Genomic DNA, 20,507 nt, shown 5'->3' with positions numbered 1-20,507 from the left:
GAATTTACTAACGAACTTACTCAGCTGTATGACAAATATGCTCCCCTAAGACTGGAGAAACATGAAGATTCAAATGGTTCAAATGGCTCTAAGCACTGTGGAACTTAACATCTGAGGTCATCAGTCCTTTAGACTTAGAGCTACGTAAACCTAACTAACCTAAGGACATCACACACATCCATGCCCGAGGCAGGATTGCCGGCCGGAGTGGCCGAGTGGTTCAAGGCGCGACGGTCTGGAACCGCACGACCGCTACGGTCGCAGGTTCGAATCCTGCCTCGGGCATGGATGTGTGTGATGTCCTTAGGTTAGTTAGGTTTAAGTAGTTCTAAGTTCTAGGGGACTTATGACCACAGCAGTTGAGTCCCATAGTGCTCAGAGCCATTTGAACCATTTGAACCGAGGCAGGATTCGAACCTGCGACCGTGGCAGCCGCGTGGTTCCGGACTGAAGCGCCTAGAACCGCTCTGCCATAGCGGCCGGCAAACATGAAGGAAACCCGCATCTTGGCTAATTGAAGAATTAAAACATTTCATTAACCTCATGGGCGCAGCACAGCGGGCAGACAAACCGTGCTCTGCGGCGAAAATCATATTGCTTACAAGCAGAGGCGACTTAGTCAGTCAATGAGAAATGCTAAACTCAGGAATGCCCATACTTCAAACGACAACAGAAATAGACCAGCCATCCTGTCGAAAAATCTGCGTGGTCTTGGTACAGACAAAGTAAAAGCTGCAGCGGATCGCATTGGTCCAGCCGGAGGACTGAGCCGGTACTTCACATTACCTACAATCACAACTGAACCGCAAAGGAAACAGAGTAAACGACTGTAGCCACAAAAATTATATCTAAAGCATGTTGCTTGCAATATCGTCAAAAGAGCCATTATGCGTGTCAATCAGTATTTGCTGGACACGATGGCATCGCGGTCCAAGTGTAGCTTATTACTGACCCACTGCTGCCCGCTATAACAGATATCTTTAACCATTCCTTAACCACAAGTGTAATCTCTGAGGCCTGTAAACAGGGACTAGTTAAGACACTATCTAAAGAACACACTGTCACAGGACCTTCAGATTACCGACCTATTTGCATTTTTCCTGCGTTTTACTACGCCTTCGAATATATAGTCCACGACCAGTTAACAAACCATCTAACTACAGACAACTTACTACACGAATACCAATCAGGTTCCCGTAGACAGCACAACATCTGCCTTGACAATGGCAACAGGTGACCTGAAGTTTGTCATGGATGTCAAAGAAGCGACTATCATGTACTTCTTAGACTTCATAAAAGCTCTTGATGCTATAGACTTAGTCATTTTACTTGCTAAATTTAGTAGCCTAAATTTCTCGTAAAGTTCAGTGCAATTATTTCGCTCATACCTGACGTCTCACCAGAAATGCGTCATCTCCAGCATCATAAAATAGCAATGGAGGCCCGTAGCATAAGGGTCCCCCAAGGTTCGATACTAGATCCTATACTCTTACCATTTTACGTCAATGATGTGACATCAGTTTTGCCCTAATGCGAAAACTATCTGTACGCTGATGACTTCCAGTTGCATGTAAATGCATAACTAATGAACGTGAAGACATCCGTCGAGAATTTGGGTACCGATCTATGTTCACTGTTAACATGGGCACAGGATATAGGGTTAAAACTCAACCCATCCAAAACCCAAGCGATATTGATTGTTCATTTTGGCTCATTAGCCCTATCATCTTCAACCCTAAATTGAACATATATCAACTTCTCTCCCCCCGTAAAGAGTCTAGGAATAATAACTGAAGAACATCTAAATTGGACTGAGTGTGAAACTGCAATGTGCAAGAAAGCATCAGCATCTCTCCATGTCTTACAAAAATATAAGAAGTTGAAAAGTTTTTCCCTCTACCTGAAAAAAAAGCTCGCACAACGCTTGACTTCCATTTTTTATTACAGCGATGTTATCCTGCAAGGTGGTTCTGAGGACAGCTCACTGCGCATAGAACTGGTTACGAATGCCTGTGTTCGTTATATCTGTGATGTCTGACTCTTTGGTCACATTTCTCCATCATACACACAGCTATCCTGGCTGAGTGCAAACAAGCGCAGAGACTTCCATACCCTCTGTCTTCTTTACTGTCTTATCAACGTGCACTATCCCTCATGTCTCTCCTCGACATCACACTCTTGTCTGAATTACACGTTGAGAGCAAAATCCTTTCTGTCCCTCTCGATCGCTCTACCACCTTTCTCGAAGTCCTTCTCAGTAGCAGCAACCCGACTCTGGAATAATTCCCCGCATTATACAGGATGAGTCACTAACTATTGCCACCAAGAATAATCCCGACTGTATGATAGGAGCTGAAAAGTTTGTGGGACAAAAGTTACATGGGACAACGGAGGCCAAAATATGACGTTGGTGTTTTGTTCCTAGGTGGGGTCGCTTCAGAGATATACAGGTCAACTTCGTTTTTTTAAAAATGGGATGCTATAGTTTGGTACTTATTTTCTGATAGCGGCTATCGAGACGAATCCATTGATGTGTAACAGTAAGGTCTTTGAAGGTCAACGAAGGTCACAAAGGTGGCATGAACGTCCATTTACAGAAGGTGTTCGAAGTGATGACCATTGGTATCAATGCAGTGCTGCAATCTTCTTATCATGGACTGAGTGGTATTCCTTATCAAATCGGCACTTATCGAAGCACATGCCCTGATAATTCTCTCTGGCATATCTTCAGGTGCAGCTGGAACTTCTTTATAGACAATGTCTTTCACGAATCCCCACAAGAAAAAATCCAGAGGCGTCAAGTCTGTCGAACTAGCCAGCCACGACACATCTCCTCCGCGTCCAGTCCAACGATTTGGGAATTGTCCCTGCAACTCATTTCTAGCCATCAGCCGAAAAATGTGCCGGACACCAATCGTGCTGATACCACATACTGTTCCTTGTTCCTAAACGTATTTCTTCCAGTAACAGACCTAATGGTTCTTGCAGGAATGTGGTGTGCTTCCTACCATTAAGATTTCCTTCGATGAAATAGGGGTCTATAATTCTGTCCTCCAGAATCCCACAACATACATTCACCGACCACTGTTTTAGGCATGCAACTTGCCGCAGCACAACATGGATTTTCAGTTGCCCAATAAAGCATGTTATGCAAAGTAACATTTCCATTTTCGTTAGTGTAGCCTCGTCGGTAAATAAAATCAAATTAATAAATGTGTCATCCCTCTCAATCTGAAGTTGAGCCCATCGGCAGAATTCAATGTGACGCATACAATCTGTACCAGTTAATTCTTGGTGGAGACTGTTATGATAAGGATTATATTTGTGGTAATGGAGAACACGAACAATACTGCTCCGCCTCATGCCAGATTCCCTTGCGATTTGACGCTAAGTAACACAAGGATCTCGAACCACAGTGGCAAGAGTACCAATTTCCGTTTCCTCGTTAGTAACTTTCCTTTGCCGGATATGTTTCCGATGCGTTAAAGATCCAGTTGTTCTCAATTTATCATACACATGTTTAAACGTACGACGTGTAGGATGAGTACATTGAGGATATCTTTCAGCGTACAAGTCTCTAGCTCTCACTGAATTTCGTTGGCATTCTCCGTAAATGAGAAGCGTATCGACTTGTTCTTCGAAGGAATACATCATTCACATGCACTTGATTCGACGATACTAGTCTCACCGTTCCTATTAGTGTTGTATTGCGAAACCATCGAATGGTGTTTACGTGTCAATGGCACGTTAGATGGATACGCCGTATTCGGCGAATATTTACTATTTGCACGATATACGAGAGGGAATTGTCAGAGCATGTACTTCGATAAGTGCCGAAGTGATAAGTAATACCACTCAATCCATGATAAGAAGATTGCAGCACTGCATTGATACCAATGCTCGTCACTTCGAACACCTTCTGTAAATGGATGTTCATGCCACCTTTTTGACCGTCGTTGACCTTCAATGACGTTACTATTACACACCATTGGATTCGTCTCGACAGCCGCTGTCAGAAAATAAGTACCAAACTGTAGCATCCCATTCAAAAAAACAAAGTTGACCTTCATATCTGTGAAGCGACCCCACCTAGCAACAAAAAAGCAACATAATATTATGGCCCCCGTTGTCCCATGCAACTTTTGTCTCACGAACTGCTCAGTTACTGTCATACTTTCAGAGTTATTCTAGGTGGCAGTAGTTAGAGACTCACCCTGTATAAGAGAACTGAATAACATCTCCAGCTTCAGAAGACAGTTACTTCTTTCCAACCAGAATTTCATAATTTCCCAGTATTCTTACCCGGTGCAGTCTTCTTAAATTGCCTTTCCTCAGAACTCCTATATCAGAAAACATCTATCTTGCACACGAATAAATTATCGTCATTATTATTACTACTATTATTATTATTAGTGGCAGCAGCAACAGTAGAAGTACTGCCAGTACTAGCTTCATTAGTCATAGTCAGTGGTATTTACTCACGCTGACACCATAGACACTCAGATCATTTTAATACTATTTGTTATAGCCGCGCGGGATTAACCGAGCGGTCTGAGGCGCTGCAGTCATGGACTGTGCGGCTGGTCCCGGCGGAGGTTCGAGTCCTCCCTCGGGGCCCGCATCTCGTGGTCGTGCGGTAGCGTTCTCGCTTCCCACGCCCGGGTTCCCGGGTTCGATTCCCGGCGGGGTCAGGGATTTTCTGTGCCTCGTGATGGCTGGGTGTTGTGTGCTGTCCTTAGGTTAGTTAGGTTTAAGTAGTTCTAAGTTCTAGGGGACTTATGACCACAGCAGTTGAGTCCCATAGTGCTCAGAGCCATTTGAACCATTTTTTCCTCCCTCGGGCATGCGTGTGTGTGTTTGTCCCTAGGATAATTTAGGTTAAGTAGTGTGTAAGCTTAGGGACTGATGACCTTAGCAGTTAAGCCCCATAGATTTCACACACATTTGAACATTTTTTGATAACTTGGGTTTATGGCTTAGTGGGGTCTGCGCCACACTCGAACCCTACCATCAGCTCTTTCGAACTGATCTCGGTACTCATCTGACCAGGGCACGAGTTTCCAGTTGTCTAGCGTCCAGACGATGTGCTCTCGAACCCAGGAGGGGTGCTGCAGGCGATGTGGTGCTAAGAAAAAGACATTCGCGTCGGTCGATTGCTGCCATAGCCTGTTAACGACAGATTTCTCCTCACTGTACTAACGGGTACCGTCGTCGTACGTCCAACATTGATTTCTGCGGTTATTTCACATAATGTTGCTTGTCTGTTAGCACTGACAAATCTAGGCAGAGGCCGCCGCTCTCGGTCGTTAAGTGAAGGTCGTCGGCCACTGCGTTATCCGTAGTGAGGGATAATGCCCGAAATTTGGTATTCTCGGGACACCCCTGACGCTGTGGAGCTCGCAAATTGAATTTCGTAACGATTTCCGAAATAGAATGTGCCATACTTCTAGCTGCAATACCATTCTGCTTTCGAAGTCTGTTAATTCCCATCATGCAACCGTAGTCACATCGGACATCATTCACATGAATCAACTGAGTACAAATGCCAGCGCCGACAGTGCACTGCTCTTTTATACCTTGTGTACGCGATACTACCGCCATCTGAATACATGCGTATCGCTATCCCATGACTTCTTCCACCTCAGTGTATACGTTCATTATTCCATGCTTCGCCCCACCACACGGTTTACTGCGTTTTGTGAGCCTTTGGGTGTCGCATTTTCAGCTGCCGCATTCAAAAGATATTTCATTTCTGTCAATATAATTTTTTTTTTCCTTTGCAGCAATACGTCATTTGACCTGTGTCCAAATTAATTCTATTTGCATTGAAACAGCTGTAGCCGTCACTGCCAAATGCAGATGATGGCGTGAGGTGAAGGAATGTAGGAAGTGGATGGAAACTGTCAGGATGCATCTTATTAAAACTCGGCCGTGATATTCAAGTGTTTTATTATTCACAGCTTCAGTGCCACGTTCCTCTCTGTCTACATCACAGGGTCCTGCGATGACGAGGACACCACTTCGCTGTATGCAAAACAGCTTGGCGCGGAAGGGCTACCACAGCGACCCATGCTACGTACGGCAGCGTGCCGGTCTTGTACAGCCTCGGAGTTTTGACGACGTCAGGATGCGCCAGCAGCCGACTCAGTGTCCTTCGTCCCCGTTGTCTCAGCGTCGCTCGTGGGAAGCCGCAGGGCAGCCCGCTGCATGCTTTTTCGCCGTCGTGGTTAGGATCGTGGCGGCAACAAGTGCCTGCGATCCGACAGCCAAATCTGCAGCCCTCGCCTCAGGATGCCGCTGGCGCGTGTTGGTAGGCAACAAGACTGCCTGCGGTAGCGAGCCGTCAAGTGGCGCACCACTAGCTGGCTGCAGACCCCGCTTTGGCCTCAGAGGGTCGAACCAGAGACACTAACGCTGGCACCTCATCTGCTGCTGTGTAAGCTGCCACACTTGAATGCCATTGTTAGAAAACCTGCACCTGTTTATACGCGGCTGTGCGCACTGAAAACCAGTCACGTACTCGTAAAACCTAAGTTGGGCAAGTGGGCCTCTCCTGCCTGTAACTCGCACCATGCAAACTGCTGCAGTTAATCTTTTCAGTGGTTCAATGGCCCGGTGGCCTCCATTCTACTTCGCAACCGCTGGTCAGCGTAACTTCATGTCAACAGGCCTCTGCCTGGCTGTAACTTGTGTGCTCAGAAATATTGCACCGAATCTAACTTTTTCCTGTCTTAAACGGTGGTGCCGCTACACAACAATGGTAGGGAGGCCATGTGAGCACTTCAAGCCCGTTTCTTTCGTTTGTGTGTGTGTGTGTGTGTGTGTGTGTGTGTGTGTGTGTGTGTGTGTGTGTGCTTACGTGTGTATCATTTCATCCGCAAGGCAGCCTTGTTGTTCCGACGCAAGTTCTAGTAAATTTGCCCGTTTCAAGTTACTATCAACCAGAATAATACGGTTCTCCAGATAGTAAAAATGTACTTTTTCCTCATTGCTCTCGTGGGTGCCTTACCTTTTATAACTGAATGATACGGAACGTTATCCATAGCAGTTACCAATTTTTTCTATACTCTTCGAAGCACACAGTCTTCATATCATACCACAAAATTACGATGGTTCATATTTTTGTAGTAGACGAAGATCTCATTTAAACTAAATGACAACAGACAATTAGGAGCACGCTACAATTATTCTCTTACCTCTGCCTATCGGAGCTGCTGGTAATACTTTCTGTCTGTCCTTTTTCTTAGGGTTTGTCCTTCTGTCACCCATGTTTCATTAAGGTAAATAATATCGTTAAAATCTGTCATTATTAAGTCCTTCACTAAACGGCAGCGTCAGGCTGTAATAACTATTAAGATCTTGCGGCCAACAATACACTGAGGTAACAGACTTGATGGAGTTGTCATTTGGTACTGTTATGCACGTGAAAACATTTCCAACATGATATTGGTCGCACGACGCAGACTTTGAATGCGGAATGGTAGTTGGAGCTAGATACTTGGGCCATTCCGTTTCTGAAATCGTTAGGGACTTCAGTAATCAGAGATTCACAGTATCAATAGCGTGCCGAATATCCCAAATTTAAGGTATTGTCTCATCACGGACAACGCAGTGACCGTCAGGCTTCAATTAAGGAGCGAGAGCACCACAGTTTGCGTAGAGTCAAATGTTCAAATGTGTGTGAAATCTTATGGGACTTAACAGCTAAGGTCATCGGTCCCTAAGCTTACACACTACTTAACCTAAATTATCCTAAGGACAAACACACACACCCATGCCCGAGGGAGGACTCGAACCTCCGCCGGGACCAGCCTCACACTCCATGACTGCATGACTGCAGCGCCTAAGACCGCTCGGCTAATCCCACGCGGCTTTGCGTAGAGTCGTCAGTGCTAACAGACAAGCAACACTGTGAAATTACACAGAAATGAATGCTGGATGTACGACGAGCGTATCCGTTAGGACAGTGTGGCGAAATTCGGCGTTAATGGGCAATGCCAGCAATGACAGATGCGAGTGCCTTTAAAAGCAGAACGTCACCTGCAGTATATCTCCTGGCCTCGTAACCTATCAGTTGGACCGTAGACGACTGCAAAACCGTCACCTGGCCAGATGAGTCCCGATTTCAGTCGGTAACAGGTGATGGTAGCGTTCGAGTGTCGCGCAGGCCCCACGAAGCCATGGACTCAAGTTGCCAACAAGGCGCCGAGCAAGCTGGTGCTGGCTCCATAATGGTGTGGGCTGCATTTACATGCATTGGACTTGGTCCTCTGGTCCAATTGAACCGATCATTGACCGGAAATCGTTATGTTCGGCTGCCTGAATATCATATGCACCCATTCATGGACGCCATGTTCCGAACACAGATAGAATTTTTGTGGATGACGATGCACCATGTGACTGGGAGACAGTTGTTCGTGATTGGTTTGAAGATCATTCTGGACAGTTCGAGTGAATGATTTGGCCCCCCAGATGGCCCGACATGAATCCCATCGAACATGTAAGGGACATAATCGAGAGGTCATTTCGTACACAAAAGTCTGCACCGGCAACGCTTTCGCAGTTATGGACGGCTCAGTACTTCTGCAGGGGTTTCTAACAACTAGTTGAGTCCATGTCACATCGAGTAGTTGCATTACCCAGGGCAAAATGACGTCCGGCACGATATTAGGAAGTATCCCATGACTTTTGTCACCTCAGTGTGTAATATTAACGACTCTTGGTATGAACGATTTACTACGTGTAGCTGCTGCTTCTTCCGTGAATAATATGTGTGTATTTTACGACGAGTTGCATCCACCTGAAAAGAGCCGAGATTTGTGACTCTCTTCTCGAGGCGCCTCTTCTTTCCAGGCTTTGCCAGTTTAGATGACTCATCTAATTCCTCTTTCGGGAATGTCCATTCTTGTTGGTGCCCATTCGTTAAGTTGTCGAGTAGACACAGTTCATTCCACCATCTATCCCCTCTCTTCGTGAAAACATTCTCTCAAGGAGCGCAGTAATTTGCGCGACTGACTGTGTACAATCACATCCTGTCTGACAATTCTTGGAAGGATGCTATAAGTGCGCAGCCTCTCTCTGCCACCTCTTACATCACACACCGCAACGCACGCGAAGCTAAAGAGATACCCGAATCTCGCACTACAACGGCTCAATAAGGTATTGTATTGCAGTGCCCATATTTGGGATACCTTGCAACGTGCTGTTCAGAAGAGATCTCCATCCCCTCGTACGTTTTCGGATTTATGGACACCTGTTGGGATTCATTGTGTGAATTCCCTCCGGCACTACTTCAGACATTAGTCGAGTCCATGCCATGTCGTGTTGCGGCACTTCTGCGTGCTTGCGGAGGCGCTACACGATATTAGGCAGATGTACCAAATTCTTTGCCTCGTCAGTGATGAGCGATAGCCCCTGCAGGAAGTGAACGCTCCGAGCACTGGGACTAATGTATGAGGGCGCTACTTGCGCGTGACAGGTTGAGATTTTGGGTTGGACGGGAATCGGGTCCAGAAGGACGACGTCAATGCCGGCACGGTAGCTCAGCGTGTTCGGGCAGAGGGTGGCTACCCTCTGTATTAAAGAGAAAAACTGAGTGAGATATTCAACGATAAATTTGAACAGGTGTCATGTCACGTCTGCCCAGACCATATGCTGAGAACAATAACGATCAAAATGGGAACAAAACAAGGTTGTTAAGCATGTGTTCTAGAGAAGTGGAGCACCCGGGATCGAATACCTGTCTGGCACAAATTTTCAGCGTTCACCATCGATTTTTTCAATGTCTGTGGCGACCTGAGTCCTGATTTCTCATAATATAAATTATTTACGGCCGTTGTATCACCAGTGCTACTTTACACTGTCTTTAGGTGATCATGTCCCACTTTGAAGGTCGTCGTGAACTAGTATTTGCTCTTCCAGCTTCTTTATGGAAATACTATTTCATTATTCATTTCCGTATAAACAAATCATCGTCAAGATTATTTATTCAACATTAAAAAAATGGCTCTAAGCACTATGGGACTTAACATCTGAGGTCATCAGTCCCCTAGACTTAGAACTACTTAAACCTAACTAACTTAAGGACATCACACACATCCATGCCCGAGGCAGAATTCGAAACTGCGACCGTAGCAGCAGCGCGATTCCGGACTGAAGTGCCTAGAACCGCTCGGTCACAGTGGCCGGCTCAACATTAAAAGCCAGTCATTCGTTCGTAAATGTGTTTCTACCGAAAAGAAACTAGAGAAAGAGCGTCATTAAAATTCGTTGGGGCGCAAATAACATGGTCACATGTGTCGTTATTTTCGCTCTTTCACACATGTGCGAGACAGCCCAAGATAAAAGGTCGATATTTTCTCTTTGCCACTCGTTCGAATGTTTCATTCTCAAAAATGTGTTCTTGTTGCACAGAACATGGAAGAAATTGGAGATAAATGATCCTTTTTTTCTTTTTTCATGAAACAAATCCATCTCTCTGCTCAGAAGTCCAGTGGAGCGTAAAACTGACGGGCTAACAGAGAGAAAAATCTTACAGCAACAAAAAAAAAGATTATTCTTTATTTGTTGTCATCACAAAATATTGTCTAAGGATTGGAAATTCCTGTACTTTCAAAATCATTGTGTATATAAATGCGATTACGTCGCAGCCTTCAAAAATAAAAACAGAGATAACCGAGAGCTGAAGGATAAACTCCTCATTAAAAGATAGCATTCGTTACAAAGGAGTGAGGGGCAGTCAAAGGAAACCAAGACAGATACAAAAAATTAAGTACACTGTTTATTATTTAAAGAGTAACATGTTGGTTTGATATATTCTTCTATGTCCTTCAGACTTGCATGCATGTGTGAAAGACGTTGCAGAGCACACCGAACCGGCACAGGCATTGCGATTTAATGCAGGGTGATCCAAAAAGATAGAACAGTTTTCAGTTGTTTATTACAGACAAACAATAGAAAATTGAGACACATTGCGCATGTCACTGGATAGAGGGAGGTTCAAAGTTTCGACACAGCTACGCTATTGTTTGTAGCAACACGGCGACTGCACCATAAGAGAACTCATTTCATGTGTGCCCGAAGTCAATCTATCGTTCAAATACAATGTGCATTCCACCGTCCATTTAGCAGGAAGCCGTCTCCGTACAAGCAGATTCACGAGAAATAATTGTTAAGAAAAAATCGATACGTTGCGCCGTTTCCGAGTTAATTAGTACTAAAGTTAGCCAGTCATACAGTTGCGCGAACAAATTCATGCTGCCTGCCAGCATAAAAATTCTTGGAAGTTGGTTGCATTTGCAAAGGGAAGAACTGATCGGCCACGGACGTCTTATGAAAATGTCGAGCGCATCCGGAATGCTTTCACACGGAACCCTCGCAAGTCCACAAGACGGGCAGGCCAGGAACTTCAACTCCCTCAAACAATTGTGTAGCGTGTTCTGATTGGTTGGATGGTTTGGAGGAGGGGACAAACAGTGAGGTCATCGGTGCATCGGGTTAGGAAAGGATATCGGCCGTGCCCTTTCAAAGGAAACATGCCGGCATTTGCCTGAAGCGGTTTTGGGAAATAACGGAATCGGGATGGCCGGACGCGGATTTGAACCGCCGTCCGCTCGAATGCGAGTCCAGTGTGCTAACCACTGTTCCATGCATATGAAACCTTACAGGTTCCAGTTACTGCAGCAATTGCGTCCCGACGATTATAACAGAAGGCACGAATTTTGCATTTAAATTCTTCAGGGTATGGCAGAAGACACTTTATCCGAATGACTCATCTATTGTCACAAAATTCTGGCGCAGTCGTCTAAAATGAAAGAGACTCGGCGAAACTCAGTATGTTTCGTACCGTTTCCGTTCGCAAAGTTTATCGACCTTTACCTTTTGCGGTGAAAACTGTGACAGGAATCTTATACCTGGACATAGTTGTTTCCTCAAAGTCACGAGGCTTCCAATGATTTCAGCTTCACGCATGACGCCACCTGGTTTCACTTTCACCTTGAGGTGCAGCGTTATCTTAAGGCCATTCCACAATGTTGGATTGGAAGAGGTGGCCAACAAGATAATACTCACTTTGCGATTTTTTTCTGTAGGGTACATCAGACACAGTCTGTGTCCCACCATGGCATCTACTCTTCAATAGCTGAGAAATCGAATTGTTGACGCTGTCGATTCAATAAACAGGGGCCTGTTCATTCGTGTGTGGAATGAAGTGGACCACTACTTCGATGTTTCTTGAGCAACGTGGTGCTCATGTTGGGCGTATGGTATAGTGTCTGTGCGAACATAAAACTTCGAATCTTTCTCTATCCGGTGACATGCGCAATGTGTTTCTATCTTCCACTTTGTCTGTAATAAATAACTAAAATCTGTTCTTTCTTTTTGAATCGCCCTGTTTTCATGTCAATAAATAATGCCGCAGTTTGAATCATACGTCTCTCCCTGTACGGGATTCACAGTATGTGTGTGGATGTAGGCTATAGACTAAACGGTGACACGAAAGTTTGGATCTGTCTGGGGAATGTGCTTAGATAGCCGAATCCATTAGGGCAACCTCTCTCATAAAGCAGGAAACACAGCTTGGACCGCCGGTCTGGCACAAATTTTCATTATGATCAATAAATATGTAAGGTCTCAAACAAATAACGCGCCTTACATTGAAGTCCTGAAACAATTCCAGATAGCTCGATATTTCACAAGATGTAATTACGTGAAAATGTACGAATTTTGTTGATAGGCAAAGCGAATAAACAAACCGACATCTCACGAACATAAAACACTAACACTCACACTAGTAATTGCATGCAAGTAATTTTCCAGACCTGAGCTGCGAGGCGTAGTTCTGAGGGAAGGAGAACTTTTACGATGGCAATGCCCATCCCAGTGTTAGGCCGAAACATTCACGGTGGGACATCTATACTCTATACAGCGAGAGAAGAGCTCTGACAGTTGACGCGGTCTGGCCGCACGTGCTTCGCGCATCCACGGTGGCCAATCAGATCGTGAGCTTTTGTTTACATTACCGTGGCAAGGTCCCAGTGTTGCCGTAGTGCTGGACAACCGCTGCTTTCAGTCATTTGCGCCAAATGCTACGCTCAGGTTTGTGTGCATGTGTGTGCATTCTGCTACTTCTGTTTCTTGCCATGTGTATAAGTGGAAAAGTGTGTATAAGTGGAAAACAGCTGCCTGTAGTGCAGAGAAAATGACTTTCCGGAAAGGATCTACGCTGAGATCCCGAGCACGTGAATTTATATACAGACTGCGTTTTACTTCGAAGAGGAGAGGGACAGTGGTGGGCCTTTGATATCAGTGAGTAAAGTGGTTGACGGAGTGGCAGAAGTGTTGAACATCTCTACAGTGACAGTGAAATGAGGAACAAATGATAAAGAGGCTGCCAATTCAGCTGTGAGCCCTGTTATTGTGACACCCAGAAAGTCAAGGGAAAGATCTTGTTGTGTGACCGAACCAGACAACTTTCAGGAAAGTGCTTTCAGGCAACACATATACGCAAAGAAGAATGCAAGAAAACTGTATCTGTCACTTTTTGCACACATTTTTACACATGTAACTGGGACCCATAACCTATTGTATTTTGTTGAGAAAAAAAAACTTATTTATGTGATGACAAAAAGTGATGAGTTTGGTTTTCAAATACTTAGATTTATTTCTGAGTCTGGAGGCACTCTCTACACAAGAAGTCACTTGTCCAGTACTACAATCACCGTCTTCAGTAGAAGCTGATCAACTTACATCACTGATAGGTTCAACAACAGTACCAACTAAACCAGCATAAGCAATGAAAACCACCCGCCCCCTTAAGCAAAAGAAGAGTGTCACCACCAGGCCATCTCAAAGATTTTTTATTGGAGGCAGGCAGCAATCAGCCAATGCGATGAGCACTGCAACAGATGCTAAGCATAAAAAATTAGTAGTTTTGTATCAAAATGTACAAGGTATAATTAGTAAGATTCCAGAATTAGAAATACTATTGCTTGAGGAACTAAAGGATGTTTCAGTTTTGTGTGTATGGGAACATTGGCTAAAAGAAAATCGAGCTTTTACTGCCAGAATATCAGTATTTCAAATGGTTAGTAGCTTCTGTAGAGAAACTTTTAAAGGGGGATGAACATGCATTTATGTCAGACAAGGAATTGAATGTAAATAAATCAAGTTCAGTAAGATAAAAATTATTGAACAAGGTTTTGAATATTGCGTTTGCGAACTTACAGACCTTAAAATAATTATTGTGTGTGTATACCGTTCCCCATCAGGCAACTATATGGAATTCTTGGACAGTGTTGAAAGTCTTTCTAGTGAGCTAAGACATTCTACAGAAAGCATTATTGTACTTGGAGATTTCAATGTCAACTTTAAAATCAACTGTTTAAATGTTACAAAACTGACCAATGTCTTTTGTTCGCATTATTTAGCACCAACTATCTTTGAATACGCTAGACCTGGAAAGAACTCTCAAACAATAATAGACCAAATATTTCTTGACTTACATAAACTAGGCAATGTTGTAGAAGTGATTAACACTGGATTCTCCAATCATAAAGCACTAAAACTTAGTATAAATAATGTACTCTGTAAAATCTCTAGGCCAAGTGAGAAACACATCCACAGGAAATGTATTAATGAGGACAACATTAGGATTTTTAATTCCTTGTTGAAAATACAAGTTGGGATCTAGATAAACATGATAGTATAGACATGAAGTTTGAGTCATTTCTAGCTGATTACAAACATCACTTTGAAATTGCTTTTCCCCTTAAGAAAATGAAAGTAAAAGGCAAAATTAACACATGGGAAACACAGGGCATAAGAAAATCAGGAGAGCAACTCAGAATGTTAAGTAGATCAGCAAGGCAAAATCATGCTTTGAAACAACGTGTTAAGTGTTATAGGAAATTATACAAGAAAGTAATTACTGCAGCAAAAAAGTTAAATAATGATTCCTATATCAGTAGAAATAATGGCAACAAAAAAATGAAATCAGTTTGGAAAGTGATCAATAGTAACTTAGGAAGAAGCAAAGCAAGAAACAACATTGTCATTAAAACTGAGGACAAAACTGTAAATGAACCATTACACATTGCCAATATATTCAACTGTCATTAGACAAGTGTAGTTCAAAACCTCATACAAACCCAAAGTAGTACAGACATCAGTCTTAACATCACATTAAATCCCAAAACTATGTTTTTTTGTATCCTGTAACAGTACATGAGGTAGAGAATGCTATCAGCAAATTAAAAAATAAATTATCCTGTGGCACCGATGGCATTCCAGACAAAATCATTAAACACAGCAGATATATTACTTCTCTTCTTGTAGATATAATTAATGCATCTTTCAGGACTGGTACTTTCCCTAGAAAGCTGAAACAATCAATTATAAAACCATTATACAAAAATGGCGATCGTTATGATGTAAAAAATTACAGGCCTTTATCAACATTATTTTGTTTTTAAAAAATTATAGAATGAATAATGTATGGAAGACTCTCTACTTTCCTAAATAAAAGTGGAACATTGGTCAATGAACAAAATGGCTTTCGAAAGAATAGATTAACTGAAACAGCTATATACAACTTTCTAAAACTTGTCCTAAATTCCATTGATAATAATGAAGTAAATTGTGGGGTCGTTTTAGATTTATCAAAGGCATTTGATGTTATTGATCATAAACTACTGTTCGAAAAACTTAGTTGCTATGGAGGTTGTGGTACTGCTCATGCATGGTTTAAGTCATACTTATCTGGCAGATGCCAGAAAGTAGAAATAGTTCATTATGGAAAGTCATACTTTTCTGGTTATAAGGAAGTTAGTTATTGGGTGCCCCAAGGTTTGGCGTTGGGACCCCTGTTGTTCTTGATCTGTATAAATGGCTTGCCAAACTATTTAACACAAGCTGATTGTGTACTTTTTGCTGATGATACAAGTCTCCTTATTAAAGCTCAGAATGAGACTGACCTTAACAGGAAAACTGAAACAACAACAGTTGAAGCAAGTAAATAGTTCAGGGACAACGGTTTATTTGTGAATGAGAAAATAAACATTATTGATGAATTACAGACATGTGTCAAATAATGTGAAGCCCAATATAACTGTGAAGCTAGGCCAACAGAATATACTACAAACGCCAAATACAAAATTCTTAGGAATTTGGATAGATGAGCATCTAAAGTGGGACAAGCATATAGATGCACTCAACAAAAAGTTAAGTAAATGTTGCTATGTACTTAGAATGCTCAAAAGGTGCTGCAGTGATCAAACAGTATTGTGTACGTATTATGCATTTATGCATAGTCTTTTGCGATATGGTGTCATATTTTGGGGCAATTCAAGTCAGGCAAAACGCTCTTTTATTATTCAAAAACGAGCGATAAGGATTATAAAAGGAGCTTCACCTAGAGATCCATGTAGGGAATTTTTCAAGGAATATAAAATCATGACTCTTCCATCCATTTACATCTATGAAAGTATATGCTTTCTGAAGTCGCACTCCCAGTTTTCTTCCTTAAACAGTTAGCTCCATGACTATACAACAAGACAGAGTAATGACTTTCACAGAGAAGTGCATAAGAAAGCCCAGTACAACAAGAGTGCAATACACCACCCAAAAATTCTCTATAGTGCTCTTCCCTTAAAAATTAAAAGGATTCAGAAGCTGAGCAGTTTTAAAAGTGAACTCAAAAGAATGTTAATTAGTAATAGCTTTTACAGTGTTAGTGAATATGTGAATTCTTCAGAAAGATAGTGTGCCTTCACCTATCTTATAATTCAGTCATATACAAACTTGTGTCGTGGGGTAGACTCTTTTATGTACACACAAAAATTGTCAGTATAGAGTGTTATAATCATTGTTTCTTGTTGCTGTCCATTATACACAGAACATATGTAACTTATTTGTGTCCTATATTGTTACAAATTTATATCATGTAAGTTATAATTGTTTTTGCCTATATATGTAGTTCAGATATTTTACATAATATGTATATTTTTTTACATAATATGTTGTTATTCATATTGTTTCTGTATGTAACACATGACAAATCCCATATCATTGTACATGACAAAATGGGTGCTCAATAAATCAAATCAAATCAAACCAAGGTGCTTCTAAAAACACCTAACAGTGAAAGTGCGTGTATGTGTATTGATGATGTTCTAACTAATTATGTGTATGAAAATGTGCACAAATTTTTTCTAGATCTAGGTATTTCACATCATTGTGCATTGTTCATTGAGCTGCCACAGACAGACAGGAATATTTCATGTATGAGAACCCATATGAGTAGGAACTTTAGGAATGGAAACTTGCTGATATTAAGTAAGAAGCTAAAAGAGAAAAAATGGCCTTTTGATCATTGTAACTCAACTGATGAAAACTTTGAGAAATTCCTAGATAGTTTTCTTGGAGTCTTCAATGAAACATTTCCACCTAGAGTCTGCAGCAATAAAATGACAAATTAAAGAGGATTACCCAGCTCATAAAAATTTCTAGTGTAAGGGACAGGCAACTGCACAGAGAATTAAAATATAATAAAGATATTTATTTCATTGAATATGTTAGACTCTATAAAACCACATAAATCATAAAAATAAGAGAAAGGTTGCAATGGTCAGTCATTAAATCTGAGTTAGGTGTTAAAGCTTGTAACAAAGAAATTTCAAAAACTGAAATCGAAGGAAGTACAGGGTGTTTCAAAACGAACATACCGGTTTTAAGGTAATGCAGTATATATCATGTTCAAGTTCCAATTGTAAATAATGCACCAAATGAAGGATCAATTCAAACAGTTTTGTTTGTATACCTGTGCTCAATTGGAAGAGTATTGAATGACAAAGAGGGGCTGAAAAACTTCTTGAATGAGTGCGAGTCATTCACGCTTAGCCCCAAGAAATATCCCCGTGAAAAGTTTATGGGCTTTTCTTTTTCAGTGAATCAAATGTAACTGAAGTTTCTTATCTAGATGTGCCACAGCCATGGCCAATGCCTCAATGGGAATAAGCTGAACAACACATCTTTATTTGGGAGCAATATGGTGCACTGCCTCACTGGCATAACTCAGTAAGCGACTGGTTAAACGATGTTGTATCCAACTGGTGGACTGGGCTCAAGGGGCTGGTTGACACAGCATTTTATGAATGACCTCCATGTTCACACACAATCTGATGTGATAAGTGTATGTACCTCTGATACCAGCTGATCTATCCGACTTTAGAAACACTGTTATTGCAACTGTTACTCCTGACAACTCGCCTACCAACTCGATGTGTGATCGGTGTTCACACTGAACAATTGTAAGAAAAACTGTTTGTGTTTCTCTTTCATTTGGTGTATTATTTGTAATTGTAAGATGAATGTAATATGTGCTACAAAGCCTAAAAACCCATATATTCATTTTGAGACACCCTGTACCATAAGTCCAACTCAAATACCAGAGTACTTTAATGAATTCTTTATAAATGTAGTAAAATCTGTTGTAGGTGTAACAGTTTATTGCAAAAAAGTAAATCCCTTTGGTCTAAGTGAAACTCTGAACACTTTACAAAATTTTTAAATGTTTCAGTGGAGGATGTAGAAAACGCTATTCTAACATTAAAAAACAAAAAATCTGCAGGTTGGGAGGACAACCGGGAGATGCGGGAAAAACCAGGGAATTTTTTCATCCTGGAGAAAACCGAGAAAAATCCGGGATTTTTTTAGAATTCCAGGAATTTTTCAGTGTTTTAGTTTTCAGTTAATTTTTTGTAATTTTGACTGGTAAGAACCGATACTCTAACAAAGGATATTACTGTATCCCGCTACTGCAAAATAATACTTCAACAATAAAACATAAAAGAGATAATAAACGAAAATAAATTGCAAAGGAAATGCGCATATATAACGATGACACACTGTGCTCATGCAAGCGTCTGCCAACAGCAATATGTGTCAAAGGCTCTAGGAAGACAATGCAATGCTTCATAACAACGAACTGCCTCCGATGAGCGTGAAGTCACAACTGTTTACTTTAGATTCGTTTTAGCACTTACGAGCGGGCTCGTGCGCATACGCAGTTGAGTCGCGTTTGAGTAGTAGATTCTCCCGCTTCTGGCTACAGGAATGTGGCTGTTGGATGTACAAGCAGTCGCAGCAAGCAGCTAGATGCTGCCAGGAAAAGGGGGCGCCAAATTAGTATTCTTGGGGGAAAAAAACTTGTTTCACAAAGCGCCTAGCATCCAGCGCATGTTTGTTACCGATTATTCATACGATTTTGAAACGCTTCCCTCTTGGTTTTTGAACACATTTGAAGTTGATTTCTGAATGAATCAAAGTTGACTTTTGAATGCGTGCATAGTGTACGTGATGTCTGTCAGGAGAATCGTTGTCGCATCTAGAAATAAACTTTCCGCAGACAAAAGGGGACGGGGCTATACGAGCTTGGATCGAACGGATGAATGCCAATCGCTGTCTGATTATGTGCTTGATTGGGTTTGCGAATGATCAGCGTTGTTCTAGTTACTAGCGAAATCCATAGATTCAGACTACCAGAGTGGAAATAAACGACTAACAGGTGAGAAAGATTACGTATTATCTTCTCCGTATATCCAAGAAAATGAAATTTTGACAGAAAATTTTTAGCCAGATCGCTACACTAGTAAGGACCAGTTGTACAGTCCCCGGCTAGGAGCCGCTTGAGTTCTATTCTGGAAGTAACGCGGAAAACGTGTGACGAACACGTAATAACGCCTAACCGGAAAACAATCGCGGGATAACTAAACCGGTGATTCTGGCAGGGTTAGTGAAGTTTATCGGCGAACAGATTTTGACAATGGCAGGAACAGCTACAGAATTGGTGATGACAAGATTGTTAGAACGAGGATGGAGAAGAACCGGGGACAACACACGAATTTTGGAAGAATAAGACGATTCCAAATTTATATAAAAATTTCGTAATACTACTTTTCGATCTCATGCTTGAGAAACTGGTGCGTTTGAATGAAATGTGAAACTATCGCCTAACATAAAGCTTTTTGCTTGTAGTAGGCCTAATAAGCATTTGATATTGGTACTTCGTGAATTATATTCTGTTATAAAAATGGCCATTTGTGCCATAACAGTGTCGTGTATTTGGTGTGTGTTACAAAATTGCCACAATATTAGAAAGGCCTATTTTGTTTTATCTAGCAGACAGTGACAAAATAGACATAATCAGATCGAGAAACCACACCAGTATTGGGTATTATTTGTGTTAACAGCTTTTTCAGTATTAGATAATGACATTTCGATTTTTCATGTAGCAAAACGTTTGACGAACTTTGATGAGGTAATAGATTCTTTCGCAGAAAGGAAAGCACGCCATGTAAAGCTGTAGCAAGATTAGAGAGGAAAAAATGCTAGGAGCTAAGGAAAAAATGCTAGGAGCTAAGGATTGAAGATATGTGTACATTCTTTACGGTGACGTGCGGTAGAAGAATGCTTTATGAAGAGGCGTGGCACTGCACTTTGGCACACTTAAG

General features: G+C 41.9%; 1 non-coding gene across 1 annotated transcript; it reads left to right on the top strand.

Moving 5' to 3' along the window:
* Positions 1–201: 201 nt before the first annotated feature.
* Positions 202–285, top strand: Trnap-ugg (transfer RNA proline (anticodon UGG)). The gene has a single exon. It is a non-coding gene; the product is annotated as a tRNA-Pro (tRNA).
* The last annotated feature ends 20,222 nt before the right edge of the window (positions 286–20,507 follow it).

This window comes from Schistocerca serialis, chromosome 2, assembly GCF_023864345.2.
Source record: "Schistocerca serialis cubense isolate TAMUIC-IGC-003099 chromosome 2, iqSchSeri2.2, whole genome shotgun sequence".
Classification (NCBI taxonomy): Eukaryota; Metazoa; Arthropoda; class Insecta; order Orthoptera; family Acrididae; genus Schistocerca; species Schistocerca serialis.
Note: the sequence above shows the minus strand (reverse complement) of the source record. Positions and strands in the feature narration are given on the sequence as shown.